The sequence below is a fragment of the Lissotriton vulgaris genome, chromosome 7 (genome assembly GCF_964263255.1).
Source record: "Lissotriton vulgaris chromosome 7, aLisVul1.2, whole genome shotgun sequence".
NCBI lineage: Eukaryota > Metazoa > Chordata > Amphibia > Caudata > Salamandridae > Lissotriton > Lissotriton vulgaris.
In genome coordinates, this window is record NC_141695.1 from 1,135,269,183 (window position 1) to 1,135,284,885 (window position 15,703).

General features: G+C 45.7%; 1 protein-coding gene across 2 annotated transcripts in view; it reads right to left on the minus strand.

The window, feature by feature from the left end:
* Positions 1-15,703, minus strand: part of CPEB4 (cytoplasmic polyadenylation element binding protein 4) — a 388,153-nt gene that overhangs the window by 244,418 nt on the left and 128,032 nt on the right. The gene's annotated exons all lie outside the window — the stretch shown is intronic.

Sequence of the window (15,703 nt, forward strand, 5' to 3'; positions counted from 1 at the left end):
TTCAAAAAGAGTAAAAACCTTAAAGATCAACTGGTGAGGGCAGCTCTCCCTTCAACGACCACTACTAGTACCACATTAAATGATTTATGGTCTTTACCACCACTGATAGGACACTCTAAATGTGGTACTTGTGTTGTTTGTGAATTCTCAATTGATTGTAAGGAATTGGTCTATAAAGATGTGATAAATAGTTTAAAAACTTTCACAAACTTTAACAGCTGTAACCTAGTATATGCTATCTTCTGTCCCTGCAATATGATCTATGAGGGCCAAACGAAAAAGAAAATCAAACTCCGGATTTCACAACATCGAAGCAGGATCAGATGCAGAAAGGCTAATGCGCCACTGGTCGAACATTTCAATGACAAAGGACACAGTGAGAATGACATTCGCTGGACAGTGATCAGCCAAGTGACCGTACCACAAAGAGGTGGTGACCTGACAAAACTTCAAAACAAAGAGGAGTTGAAATGGATCCTCAAAACGGACAGCCTGAACTCTGGGTTAAACCTCCAAGAGGATTGGACCTCTTTGATTTGATTTATGTTGATGGACTTATAATCTGAAATGACACCCTGACCATCTGGATGTATATAACCTGTCTGCCTTCCCTGAGGAAGTCTAAATACAAATGTACCTTGTTCCTTATATCCTTTTCTGTACAGTCACCTATCACTTTCATCACTTCGCCACCTCGTAATCACCACTTCCCCGACTCCAATATGGCTGCCCCACCACCATTATGCCCTCTTCTATTTTCATGTCCCTGCTAGCCAGATCCCACACTCGTACACCCTCTTCTATTTCCATGTCCCAGTTCCACCAATCGGGAGCAGTCTACTTAATGGCAAACCCCTTCCTCCAAACATGCCACCGCATCTAGAGGAAGTAGTACACACCGACTTGACCGGTAAGCCTGAACCTTTGTCACTTTATGTATTACCCTGTATGGAAGACGCTCCATTAATACAGAGCTTATATTTATTTCTATCACTTATCTTTTAGGTTCCTTCCCAAACCCTTACGCGATCCTAATTGTGTGACACGTACCTCAAAGGCTCCCGATTCGGGTAAGCAGTTAATTCCTCCCGATTCCCAGCGACCGCTTCACGCTTTTGGAATATTGATAATTAATTCCCCCGTTTCTATTCTAGGGCAGCCCGCTCACTTTACCTCCCTCCCGCTCGTTCCTACGAGCCTGCCAGGGTCTCAATCCCTAGGTAAGCCCTGGGACCACTTGAATCACCGCGCCGCCCCAATTTTTAACTTTGACTTGAACTACGCGCCTTTTAATGATCTGTCACGACCTTAAATTAACTTTTCACTCGGATGTCGCGCTTAAACTCCTTGGTATTATACTTTCACCAACTGAATCACTGCGCCGCCCCAATTTTTAACTCTCACTTGTACTTCGCGCCTTTTAATCATCTTTTAATTATCTCTGTCAGAAACTTAAATTAACTTTTCACTCGGATGTCGCGCCTTAACTCCCCGGTATGATACTTTCACCAACCCGGCACGCACCGCGTCTCTATTCTCTCCTCATTACCAATGTATTCACGTTCACCTTCAGTATATTATCTTCTCGGACTAGCAAGCCCGTTTTACGCCGTTTTCTCACCAATTCCCCCATAAGCCTTAATTAATTAACTGCCTCGACCATCAACTCACCACTTGGTATCCTTCTGAACTGTTCGCTTCTATCTCGAGGCACTACAACACTTCGCTTATAACTACCCATGATACCACAACCTTTTAGTATTCGCCGTTAATGCAGCCCGCACCTTCACCCGATTACACTCCAATCACACATCGTATGGATCCTTGTATGGTGCACCACTTGCCCCACCGTAGTACTGCTGTGTGCCCGATGAACAAGTTACTTACCTTCGGTAACGCTTTTTCTGGTAGATACTATATCTGCCTGTGGATTCCTCACCTTGTGAATATCCCCCCTTGCGCCAGCAACATTCGGAAATTCTTTTTTCGTAGCCTCGCGCCTACGTGGATAGGACGTCACAGAGACACGGCTCCGCTCGCGACTCCGCTGACGTCACCGACGCCTATAACAGGCCCACGCCGGCGTGATGACATCAGTTCCGCCTTTTTTCCGTGCCATCGAGGCACACGGACGGACCAATGACAGTAGATATATACAAAGCATACACAGTATACAATAGTCAAGGCAAAACACACAGTGCAAAGCAAATGCAGGAAGCAAATGAAACATTTCCTTGACATCAAAACAAATATACATTACAGTACAATAACTCTGGCATAGAAGAGTGGACAAAGGGGAGGCGGGTGAGTCAGTGAGGAATCCACAGGCAGATATAGTATCTACCAGAAAAAGCGTTACCGAAGGTAAGTAACTTGTTCTTCTGATAGATACATCTGCCGAGTGGATTCCTCACCTTGTGAATAGAGTCCCACAGCAGTCCCCACTCCCGGAGGGTGTCCACTCTTCTAAACCAGGAAATCCTGAAGGACAGAACGCGCAAAGTGGCCGTCCCTCCTGACTTCCGTATCCAAGCAGTAATGCTTCGCGAAAGTATGGAGGGAAGACCAGGTTGCCGCCCTACAAATGTCCTCCACAGGAACACCTCTAGCCAAAGCAGAGGTAGATGACTTAGCTCTAGTGGAATGAGCTCTAATACCCTCCGGAGGCTCCTTACCGGCCAAAGAGTAGCAGATCTTTATGCACAGAACGATCCATCTTGATAAAGTCCTTTTATGGACCGCTCTTCCCTTCTTGCAGCCAGCAAAGCCAATGAAGAGTTGATCGTCCAAGCGACAGTCTCTAGTTCTGTCCAAATAAAAAGACACCGCCCTCTTAGGGTCCAGACGGTGCAACCTCTCCTCCTCCTTGGAAGGGTGTGGGGGAGGATAAAAGGTAGGGAGGGTAATGGATTGACCAAGGTGGAAAGGAGTAACCACCTTAGGAAGAAAAGCAGCCCTGGTCCTTAGAACCATCCGATCAGCATGTATGGTCAGGAACGGGGGCTTGGAACTAAGAGCTTGAAGCTCACTCACCCTCCTTGCCGAGGTAATTGCAACTAGGAAAACTGCCTTAAAGGTTAAAAACCTCATAGGACATTTATGAAGAGGCTCAAAGGGAGAGCCCATCAGAAAAGTCAGAACAAGATTCAAGTCCCACTGAGGTACAATAAAAGGGGTAGGAGGAAACTTATTTACAAGACCCTTCAAAAATCTCAAGACAACAGGTGACTTAAAAAGAGAGGGCTGATCAGGCAAACAAATAAAAGCTGACAGTGCCGAAAGATAGCCCTTAACTGTGGCAACTGCCAGCCCCTGTTGAGCCAAAGAGAGAGCAAACCGGAGCACATCTGATAAATGGGCTCTCAACGGGTCAATATCATTCTCACCACACCAAACAACAAACCTAGACCATCTATAAGAATAGACAGTCTTAGTGGAGTCACGTCTAGCAGACAAAATGACATCCACCACATCAGGTGTGAGAGAATAGGAAATCAGGTTGCCCCGTTCAATCTCTAGGCATGAAGGTGCAATGTCTGGAGGTGGGGGTGTAGAACCTGCCCCTCCATCTGAGAGAGGAGGTCTGCCCTGAGAGGGAGACGGAGCGGCGGGTGAGAGGAGAGGTGGAGTAGATCTGTATACCACACCCTTCTTGGCCAATCCGAGGCGACCAATATAACTTGGGCCCGGTCTTGGCGAATTTTCCTCAGAACCCGAGGAATCAAGGGTATGGGAGGAAACGCGTAAAGGAGTTGACTTCCCCAACTCAACTGAAACGCGTCCCCCAAGGCTCCTTGCATCGGATACTGGAGACTGCAGAATGACGGGCAGTGAGCATTCTCGCGAGTGGCAAACAGGTCCACCCGAGGGGTCCCCCACGTCCGAAAGACATGACGAACCACCTCTGGATGAAGCCTCCACTCGTGGTCGGCAGAGAACTGCCGGCTGAGACTGTCCGCACGTACGTTCAGAACTCCGGCCAGATGATTTGCCATCAGGCAAATCTGGTGGTCCTGAACCCAGGACCAGAGACGCAGAGCCTCTCTGCAGAGACACTGCGACCCCACTCCTCCCTGCTTGTTGATGTACCACATCGCGGTCGTGTTGTCCGTCAGGACTTGGATCGACTGACCGCGAAGGGAAGGGAGGAAGGCCTTGAGCGCCAAACGTATCGCCCGCAACTCTAGAAGGTTGATGTGAAGCAACCTTTCCTCTGGAGACCAAAGACCCTTGACCTCCAGATCCCCCAGATGAGCACCCCACCCTAGAGTGGATGCATCCGTAATCACCGTGGCCACCGATGGAGGTAGATGGAAAGGCTTCCCTTGCGACAGGTTGCCTTACACGCTCCACCAAGACAGATCCGCTGCAGTTTCTCTGGAGATCTTCACCGACTCCCCGAGATCTCCGTTGTGCTGATACAACTGCCTGCGGAGACACCACTGGAGTGCCCTCATGTGCCAGCGTGCAAGGTTGACCAGGAGAATGCAAGAAGCCATCAGACCGAGCAGGCGAAGGACCTTCAGGACTGGAACGACCGCTCCAGGGTAAAACAAAGGAATCATTTCCTGTATGTCGCGAATCCTTTGAGGAGGAGGGAATGCACGACAAACAGTGGAGTCCAGTACGGCACCTATGAACAGGTTGCGCTGGGAGGGCACCAGGTGAGACTTGGGTACATTTATCGAAAAACCCAACCTGAACAACAACTGAGTTGTCTCCTGCAGATGATGGAGCACCTTCTCCGACGACTCCGCTTTGATCAGCCAGTCGTCTAGATACGGAAACACAGGTATCCCCGATCTCCTGAGATGAGCTGCCACCACCGCCATCACCTTGGTGAAGACTCGAGGCGCAGTAGTAAGACCAAACGGAAGGACCGCAAACTGGTAGTGCTGCGACCCAACCGTGAAACGGAGATACTTCCTGTGCGACTTCAGGATTGGGATGTGGAAATACGCATCCTGCAAGTCGAGCGACACCATCCAGTCTCCTTCCATCAACGCTTGAAGAACCTGAACAAGGGTGAGCATCTTGAATTTCTCCTGCTTCAGATAGAGATTGAAGATCCTGAGGTCCAGGATAGGACGAAGCCTGCCATCCTTCTTGGGGATCAGGAAATACCGGGAGTAGCATCCCTGACCCCTTTCCTGCTCTGGGACCACCTCTATCGCACCCTTTCGTAACAGAGTTAGAACCTCCTCCTGCAGAAGAGACAGATGCTCCTGGGTGCAAAAACCTTGACAAGGAGGGTAAACAGGGGGGAATTCCCGAAAGGGAAGGGCATACCCATTTTCTACAAGATTGAGAACCCAAAGATCTGACGTAACCGATTCCCAATCCTGTAGAAAATGGGTAAGCCGACCCCCAACCGGACCCACATGATCCTGAATAGCGGATCTAGGGCTGCTTTTCTGCGGCAGGGGGGTTGGAAGAGGTGGAGGAAGAGGAGGGCTGACGTCCACGAGGACGCGCTCTTTGTTTTCCCCTGTACGATCTGTACATAGAATTTTGCTGCTGCTGCTGCTGCTGTTGGCCTTGCCGGAAATTCCGAAAGGAGCGACCAAAGCCCCTGAACCTTCTGCCGGAAGAAGCGCCCCTGATCTGGAGGCCCAAGGACTTCGCTGTTGCCCTGCAATCCTTGAACCGCTCAAGAGCAGTATCCGCCTTTTTCCCAAAGAGACCTGAGCCATCAAAGGGGAGATCAAGCAGAGTCGCCTGAACATCAGCCGAAAAGTCCGATGACTTCAACCAGGCAGATCTCCTTGTCGCAACAGCAGTGCCCATAATTCGAGCCACAGAGTCAGCAGTGTCCAGACCACTTTGAATTACCTGGCGGGCAGCCGCCTGAGTGTCATTAATCACCTCCTCAAAATCCTTTCGGTTTGCGTCAGGAATTTTAGGGGCCAGGATACGTAAGGAGTCCATCAGGGCATGAACATACCTCCCCATTAGGCATGTGGCATTAGTTGACTTTAAGGCCATACTAGCCGATGAAAAGGTCTTTTTTGCCACCTGGTCCTGTTTCTTTGCCTCCTTCTCACAAGGAACCTGCGGAAAGGCACTAAGACTCTTCTTTGAACAGGCAGCCTGAATGACCAGGATCTCCGGCGAAGGATGTGAAGAGAGAAAAGCCGGGTCCTCAGGGGCAGCCCTGTACCTCCTTGCAACACTCTTTGATACCGCAGGAGCAGACAAAGGTTTCTTCCAGACTTCCATAATAGGATCAGTCAAGGCATCATTGAATGGAAGTAAAGGCTCAACCACCGAATTTGGAGAATGCAAGACTTCTGTGAGGAGGTTAGACTTGAACTCCACTGTAGGCAGAGTCAATTGAAGAAGCTCAGCAGCTTTTCTCATAACCAGATGGTAAGGCTGGATATCCTTAGATGGAGCACCTGAGCCTGAGGGCAACTCCCACTCTGGAGAGAAATCAAGGGTCCCAGAATCCGCCAATTCCTCAAAACAGCTCTCCTCTAGTTCACCTTCTTCAACGTCAGACTGAGAGCCCATATAACTCTGCTCCTCCAGAAGGCGTTGTGCTTCTCTTCTGGATCTCTCCTTAACACGCCTCGCAGCCGGATCCACCAGCGGCTTCGACGGATTCGGGGCCGGCGCCGGTATCGAAACCGACGGCACAGAAGAATGCCCTCGAGGATGATCAGGAGCAGGCGACGCCGGAATCGGCATCGACGACTTCGGCGGAGCCGGGAAATGCCAATGCGGCGTCGGAGCCGGCGTAGGGCATAAACTGAGCCGGAGGATAGGAGTGAGGAACTCCCAGGCTGAATGCCAATGGACCCGTGGGACCCGAAGGCGCACCAGAGGGGTACCATGCCCTTGAGAAGACACCATACATTGCGTTAAGAAACGCAGAAGGGTCCTGGCCTGGAGCAGGAAAGGGCGGCTGAAAACCATCAGGCCGGTCCTGAAGAGGGATCGGATTCGGCTCTTCGACAGGCGCGGAATCCACATCCTCCCGGGCCTCTTCCTCTTCACGGGCCGGGGACGGCGCCGGAGACGGACTCGGAACCGGAGAAGCTTTCGGAGCTGGAGATGGAGATCGCCCACGCGACTCAGATGGTGAGGCCTCACACCTTCATGCTCGGAGACTTCGAGGGTAACCACCTTCGAACGTACCTTCTTCGGTGACCTCGACCTCGAGCCCGACTCCTTACCAGACCGACGTCGGGACTCATGTCTCCTCTTCTTGTGCTTTTTCTTAGACTTCGAAACATGATCCGACGCCGACTTCGAAGACGACCTCTCTCGAGAAGCAGATCTCGACCTCGCCCTGGACTTCGACCTCGCCCTTCGAGAACGAGACCTCGACGACTTCTCCTTTCCAGCTTTCACCTTCGCAACCAGAAGTTTGGCTTCTCTCTCCCTCAGGGCCTTCGGATTCATCTTCCGACATGAAGAACAATCCTCCACATCATGGTCGGAACTTAAGCACCAGATGCAGTCTTCATGGGGGTCGGTAATGGACATCATTTTACCGCACTCCCTGCAGGGCTTGAAGCCGGTCTTCTTAGATGACATTTTCGAAGAAACAGGATACAGAGAAGCAGAATTAACCAACAAAATGGCAACAATGTACCAGTAGGCTACAGAGATTCCCGATAACCGTTAGCGTCGACGACGCGGAAAAAAGGGAACTGATGTCATCACGCCGGCGTGGGCCTGTTATAGGCGTCGGTGACGTCAGCGGAGTCGCGAGCGGAGCCATGTCTCTGTGACGTCCTATCCACGTCGGCGCGAGGCTACGAAAAAAGAATTTCCGAATGTTGCTGGCGCAAGGGGGGATATTCACAAGGTGAGGAATCCACACGGCAGATGTATCTATCAGAAATTGATAAGCAAGTCTCTCCAACCACACTCCAGGCACCCACCCACACGGACCACATCTTTCCATGCACCTCAAGATTGTAATTTTACTCCCATCTGTGTGTTTTTGTAAATTAAATGCTCTGTTTCCCTTCTTACTTCCCCCCCCTACTCCTAGGCAATAGAGGCTTATATTACTTAGGCATTATTCAATGTCCTGATGATGATCCCCATGATCTAATAATGGGATCGAAACGCCGTCGACCTTCATGTGCACTCTATACAGAACGTATACCCATTGCTATGTTTTTGTAAAGGTGCCGTTTGAATTTTCTGTCTTATCCGAAACTACAGAAAATCTACAGCTTTTGCCTAAAAGCTCTGTTCTGTTCTCTGGTTCCTCACAGTACTAATCTGTATGTGTTTGGGTACAGGCATGTGCCCCACTACGTTGATTTGTTGAAGGAATTCTTTTATTTCATTCTTTTTCATTAAGTAAAAATCGCGACCTCTGTCCGGCTGGACATGTCAAAAGTAATATAGAATCGATTGTGTCTACATTTATTGTTTTCATGAATTTCATTTGCATGGGACCACTGTTGTTGTGTATAATTATGTTCCCCGAGGTCCTGTGCTGACTCGTCTGGGTGCCCTTGTTGGCTCTAATATAATATACATGAAGGGAGCAGGCACTGATGTTACAAGAGAGCAGAGAGGGGGCACTCAAATCACAAGACAATTGGACACCGGAATGTGGAAGGAAGGGTGAGACAATTAGGGAGAGGATTCTAATGTTGCAAGACCAGGAGAAAGTGAAGTCAGTTATGTCATAACCAATCTTGGCGCTGGTGTCAGAAGGTATCTTAAAGTACACAGGACACTTAGGGCCTTATTAGGACTACAGCGGTCCATCTGACCACAGTAGCCACAGTAGCTGTGAGGGCACCGCAGCTCCGACCGCCCCAATACAGCTTGGGTGGTGGAACCGCATTGCCACCACCACAACTGCCAGGGATCAGTTACCTGGTGGTGTTGTGGTGGTCTTAAAGCTACAATATGCTTGGCGAGCTGCTGAGTCCCTGCAAAGCATATATAAGTTAACTCACCGCCACATTTTTCATGGAGGTACCCTGCAGGAACTGCCTTTGAAACTCCCATTGCAGTGTCTTTTTGAAAGGCATCGCCAAAGAACTGCCCACCAGATACTTTAAAAGTAGTGCTCTGGCGGGCGGTTTTTCATGGCGTTGGTGGTCTCGGAGCGGGGCGGAGTCATGGTGCCCCGCTCCGAGACCATCAAAGTCATAATAAGGCCATTAGCTTGTATGCCCAAAAACAGAATCATGGTATAGAATATAACTGGAACAGAAGTTCTGAGGGTATCATTTCAACCAAGGTGCATTTCATGTATGTACTCTGATAAATCAATTCATATGTGTTGTGAATTAAAAACACGACCTTTTCATATGCAAAAGATAGCAGAAGATGAGCAGTAAATGGGCACTTTCATGAGAGAAGAGGTGGGTACCAATGTCACCAGATATCCGTGTAATGGTTATATATGCAAAGCAGGTTTATTTGTAATTAGTCATGAAGTTGACAAAGGGATATGAGGCTATGATGCAAAAAAAATGGAAAACAAAAATGATACGAGCGAAAGAAGGCTGGATGCTGTGGTGTTCGAAGTGGGCTGGAAAGGCAAGTGTGTTTTGGTATGGCATGTCGATGGAACAAAGTCGCTGTGACCATAAGAGAAGATACTATTTCATGTTTAAAAGTTTGAAAACGTGGCTTGAGTTCTCACAGTGAAAGCAATCAGAAGCATGACAAGTTTTTAGTTAATCTGGGTTGAGTGTGAAAAGTTACTTTGCTAAAAAAGCCATTCATCTTTGCCTCTTGTTCTCAAAACCCAAAGCAGACGAAATATGTTAAGACCATCAAATATAGGCCATTGTTTTTTTTTTAAAGCTAGACATTTTGCATTACTCCAATTAAGAGGCTTTGTAATGTTTATTTAAAATAGAGGTCTTAAAACCTTGAACGATGGACAGAAAGACACAATAACATTTAAAACAAGACAACGAATTTAACGTACCTAACTGAAATTACAGGCTACATACAAGTTTACAATCAATTCAGGTGTGTTTGGAGTAGCCAAATGATCGCATGCCCCCAATAAAGCTCTTCCTTTCACCCACGTGCTTTAAAACACAAAATTGATCAGCTGGGTCAAGAGAGCCACACAGAGTTAAAAAAAATCTGCGAAGAGGAAAGCAGGGGCCCCAAAATTGTGTTTTCTTTAAATCATTTACTGATTCAAATGAAGCCAACAAACAAAACATAACCGGCTAAAGAACATAACAGTATTTAGAATCTACACAGTACACAGAGGGATGATTCGCCTTGCACGGCTGTCTTTGTTTCAATATCTGATATTCAGGGCGAACAAATGCATCACGTTCTAGGTAAATAATTGAAAATCAGGTATTGATTATGGTCATAAAACCACTAATTATTCAATTCAATAGTGCTTTATTCGAGTAATTACTCATAAAAGCAAGACATACAGACATATTAAAAAACAATTAAATATACAAGTACTCAAAAATTACAAAGCACTTACAAATCCATAGAACCATTATATTAAAACAATCCACAATATTAATAAGCGAATAAGAAAGTGTAAAAGTTCATTATTAAAAACTTGATTTTAGATGACCAAAGTTAAAAACATTAATATACATTTCATGGGGACACTGATACAATACATAAGCAAGGAATAGTCAATTCACTAGCAATCTCTGCTTATCATCGGCAGAGAATAGTTACATAACTAGCAGTCTCTGCCTGATTATCCAAGCCCACCCAAGGTATTTTGCAGTGGCAATTATAATCCATGTAAGGGAGGTTGTACATAAAATGTGCAGCGCACCTCTACTACATGTGGTACCAAGGTTTCTGCACATAGGTGCCAGCCAGACTCGTCTAGGGTCACTGTAAGCTTTACAGGAGAACAAAAAGTGTCCGAGAGATTTTCTTCCTAAGCCACAAGCAGGGCAGATAGTGGACCCACCGGAGCCCCATTTTGCTGTTAGTATTCTTAGGGGGAGTGAACCAGCTCTCATTTGGAATAAAAGTTTCCTGTCTAAGGGTTTAGATATAAGATCCCAGTACATTTCAAATACAGGAAACAGTTTGACCTCCAGAAAACTAACAGCCATAGACCCATTATTAGAATTACGCAAACTGGCGTTAGCAACATATTCCCAATACATATTCTTTAAGATTGACTTAGACGGGAATAAAGCTCCTGATGGGTCAAACCACAACTCACTTAGCCCGAGCTCAAACAGCATCAGTTTTAGCATTTTAAACCAGGTAATCTTATGGAAACAGTCTGCTTTGATAACGTCAGTAAATCCTTCCGCATAGCGGGTGAGCTCTGGGGTAGTCCAGAGCCTACGCCAGTATAAGATTGGCCGTAGTCTGGCTAAGTCCACAATTTGCTTCCTGGCAAGATCGTATCTCAAGGGCAGTAATGGAGTGCTATTCGGGGTACCAGTAATTAACCTCAAAAATTTATTCTGATATTTGGAGCGCACTCAAATTTTCATAACCCCACGTCTCTGCCCCATAGAGCGCAGACCCGATTGCCTTGGCTTCATAAATCATCAAAGCTGGTTTAACTGGTTTAGTCAAAGACTTCCTATGTTCCAGATTGATAACACCAGCTAATTGTTTATGACGTAGAGTTGCTATATCAATGTGATGACACCACCTATTGTTATCCGCTACGTGGATCCCCAGGTAGGTGAATGATTTTACCACATCAAGAGGACGACCACTCATGACTATTTTGGACTTGAAACTACGATGTGGATTGAATATCATGAGCTTCGTTTTAGACACATTCACCTCCAGACCGTGATCCACACAGAAGGTATCAAAGATGGTCAATGCATGTTGTAAACCACTTGGGGTTTTGGATAAAATTAACGTGTCATCCGCAAACATTAAAATAGGAACTTTTACACCTGCAAGAGAGGGAGCATCCACTGATTGAGATAGCATGCGTGGGACAATACCGTTGATAAATAGGGTAAACAAGGTTGGGGCCATTGAACACCCTTGCCGAACCCCGCGCTCAACGGGAAATTCAGCAGTGTCCTTTCCATAACCCCCCCACTGAATTTTAGCGTAGGTTAACTCATGGAGTCTCATGATCATGGTCAGCAGAACCTCGGGGACCTCCAGAACCTGCCATAATTTTACCCTCGGCACCAGGTCGAAGGCAGCCCGTAGATCGACAAAAGCCGCATAAAGGCTGCCTCCTCCTAATACCACGGTCCTCCACTGGATCAATTGGAAGCGAAAAACTTGATCCACTGTACTGGTTGCCCTTCGAAAGCCAGCCTGAAAAGGTGATAGGATATTATTATCATCTGCCCATTCAAGCAATCTATTAACAATCACTCGGCCGACTATTTTTTGTACAGTGTCGATCAAGCTTATTGGGCGATAGTTACTTGGCTGAGCACGATCTCCCTTTTTGTACACAGGAATAATCACAGCCCCCCGCCATGATGCCGGGATATCAGCACCCTTAGCGATGTGATTAGTGAGCAGATGAATATATTTGCACCAACTCTCTTTATCATTTAAGAAAACGTCCGCGGGGACGCCATCTAAGCCTGGTGCACGTCCACTATGTACAGATTTAAGGGCAGACAAGATTTCATTAAGTGTAAATATATTATCCTCTGCCAAAGACTGGCTAGGGGAATTCCCAGCTTCCACCTGGGCACTTGCAGCATACTGGGAGCTTAAAAAATTCCACCCAGTCATCCTGTGGGACATTATTATTAGGTGGCTCCTCAGGTCTTTCACTACCCCATTTGACGATGTTCCAAAACAACCACTAATTATTAAGATGCACATACTCGTGCTGAGACATAAAACAGGTTCGACCACCAAGAGCCAGCTCAATTATTTGGACAAAATACTTTCCATGTACGATGTTAACATGCACAAAAATAAATTGTTGGAAGTCAGAGAGAGGGGTGGGTGAGTTAATAAATATTGATACTATGCGTCACCCCAACAATTGAGTCTGGCCTCTTAACAGGAACACCTCACTAAAGAAACAATGAAACCTGCAGCTCCATGAACAAGGCTTCAAAAGATGTAACTACCTCTTGCCAAAGGAAATCCGATGACCACACAATAACAATCACTTTTCAATAGTGCCAGGAATATATTTTCCATTACTTCGAGCTACTACCTTCATTATCAACACCTACTTCAGCATACACGAGACTTCAGAATTTTGCTGATGATCACAATGGCTGCCATCTTTGTTCTGATCAGATAACATTCTAGCAGTAAGTAGTAACATTCGTCTATTAGTCAATAAAACCATAAACATTATTAAAATTAATTACACAGTTAAAAAAACAATAAATACATACAAATTCGGAGAATAATCAATTATATGCAATCAATATGCACGAGTACAATTTGGCTAGTTCTTTTTTATTTGGTCAGTAGCCTGAAAGCGAAGGCAAATAGAATTAGCTATCTAGCATCCCATAGCGACCTGCACTAACACAGCAACGGCAGAGGCCTAAGTAATATGCAAAATTATGTAGAAAGGGCAGAAAGGCTAATATTTGATATGTGAAACTGACAGAAGCCTAGGGAACGTGCACATTTGCGTAAAACATGCAACAGCGCTAATGCTAATCATAGGAACAGTTGTGGAAAGTTGGGCTGATATCCAACCTGGTGGGACAGGGGACCAACAAAGTTGCATAGTCCCTAGCAGCCCGACATAATATAAGTAGATTTCAAGAGTTCTCATTAGGTGCCTTCTTTACCGTCCGTCTTGACCCCTGCCGGTCTGAGGATCTGCTTTGGCAAGGGATTTAAAGATGTGCAAGAGCTGTACCAATCCGATGTTAAGCACTGAATTCATTGGACATTAACTCAATTAGAGCTGACCCACAGCCCTCATAAATAAGTCTTTGGGTAGGGACAGTAAAATACCAACAGCAGCGTGGGAGGCATGATGCTTCAAGAGGCATAAATGTTTCCAAGAATATTTTAGACTGAGAATACAGAATTTTGAAATGCGTAAAAGAAATATTACAATTCTACATTTTTAATGTTTATATATTTACCAACAAGTAAGTAACTATTGTGGGTTTGCAAAAAGAACGTCAAAAATATTATCACAAATACTTAATTTCTTAAGCTAAACCGTGACAAAGGAGGAAAAAAGTAATAGTGTACCCATGACAGTCCGAAGGGAAGCCAGCGTGAAAGGGTATGACAGACTTGAGGGAACTGAATCATGGAAGAATGCTAGCCTGATGCACTTGAAGGACAAAGCAAACAAACAAAATCTATTTTAAAAAATCCACTAACCGAAAAAAACTGAACACCAAGCACAGACTCTGCTGAAATTTAGCACAGGTTTCTTCTTGCAAGCTTCTTTCACAACGTTTTAAAAATACTTTGAATTGCTTGCTAGGGTCTCAAGAAGACTCAAATTTGCAAGCCAACAGATCTCGCCTTTGAAAGGCATTTGACAACCTTTTGGCTTTGCCAATACTTGTTGTGAATAGTAAACAACATCGGCAAAAGAAAAAAAAACAATAGGGCCGGTCCCATCATGATTAAGTAAACCTGTGCAAGCATCACCACGTGTATTAAAACGTTGTACTGACCTTTTTTTTATTTATCATTCCCGACAATCAAATTTGTCCCACTGAGGCCTTTAAGTAGAGAAAGCAATAAATAGGTTTCATTAGGCAATCATGCTAGCAAGGTTCGGGAACTCATATGGACCATGGCTAAATGCTAAGCCAAATACTGGCCATTTTTCAGTACAGCTTTTAAAGGCCCTTGGCTTAACAGTTCAACAGTGACTAGAACGTCAACTCAGACTGTCATTGGGTGCATTATGAAAACTACGTGACAGGGCCCTTAATTTGCTTAAGGGAACGAGCTAATTCAAGTTTAACTTCACTAACCTACTTATATGAAAAAAAAACGTGTTTTTTTAATACTGGTGTTTAGTGAATGAAGAAACAAGCCCAAAATTTGGTAGAAAGGACAAACAGGCAGCTCATGATTTCCATACGATCACACAAAGGGATGAAACGGAAGTGCAGATTAGGAACAGGAGATCATTGTTCCATGGACAACAATTCAGTCACTATCGTCCCCTACCAAAGATAGCAGGAGCGCCCATACATGCATCTTTCTATAGATTATCTAGGACAACAGTTGGCCACAGATGTCAAAGCCGATACGGACGAAGGCAGTTAAAACAACAAACGATAAAACAACACTCTTTCATTAAAGCCGGATTAATTCAACTGTTTTTGAGAGAATGGACTAACAGAATTTATCCAGCCCCAAATGTCAAATTGGTGTGACAGGCAAGCATCATTCCCCAAAAAAGTAATGTTAACTAACGGAGCACTGCTATTTAAAGAAAAGGGTTTGTTTAGCTTGCTACTTCTACGTATTATGTTGAACACTCACGTGAATAATTTACTTTGCCAGCGGACCTCTTGCAATTTGTAATCCGGTAAAATTAGCGAATAAAAAGGTTTCATAATTTTTTTTTTTTTTTTAAATAGTCCCCACACAGGACAGTAGCTGAATGGGCCAGAGACCCACATAGGCATGCAGCGAGCTGCTGGAAGCCGCCCAGTAAATTAACAAGCATTTGCAATGCAATAGGTCTCGCAGCATTAAAGTTTGAGTTATTGGAATTGTATATGACAATGTGTTGCATGAATTTTTTTGCAAACTCTGTATTGTAACTGCACCCAGCCATACTAGTCCATCACTTACTGTGTGCGGGTGT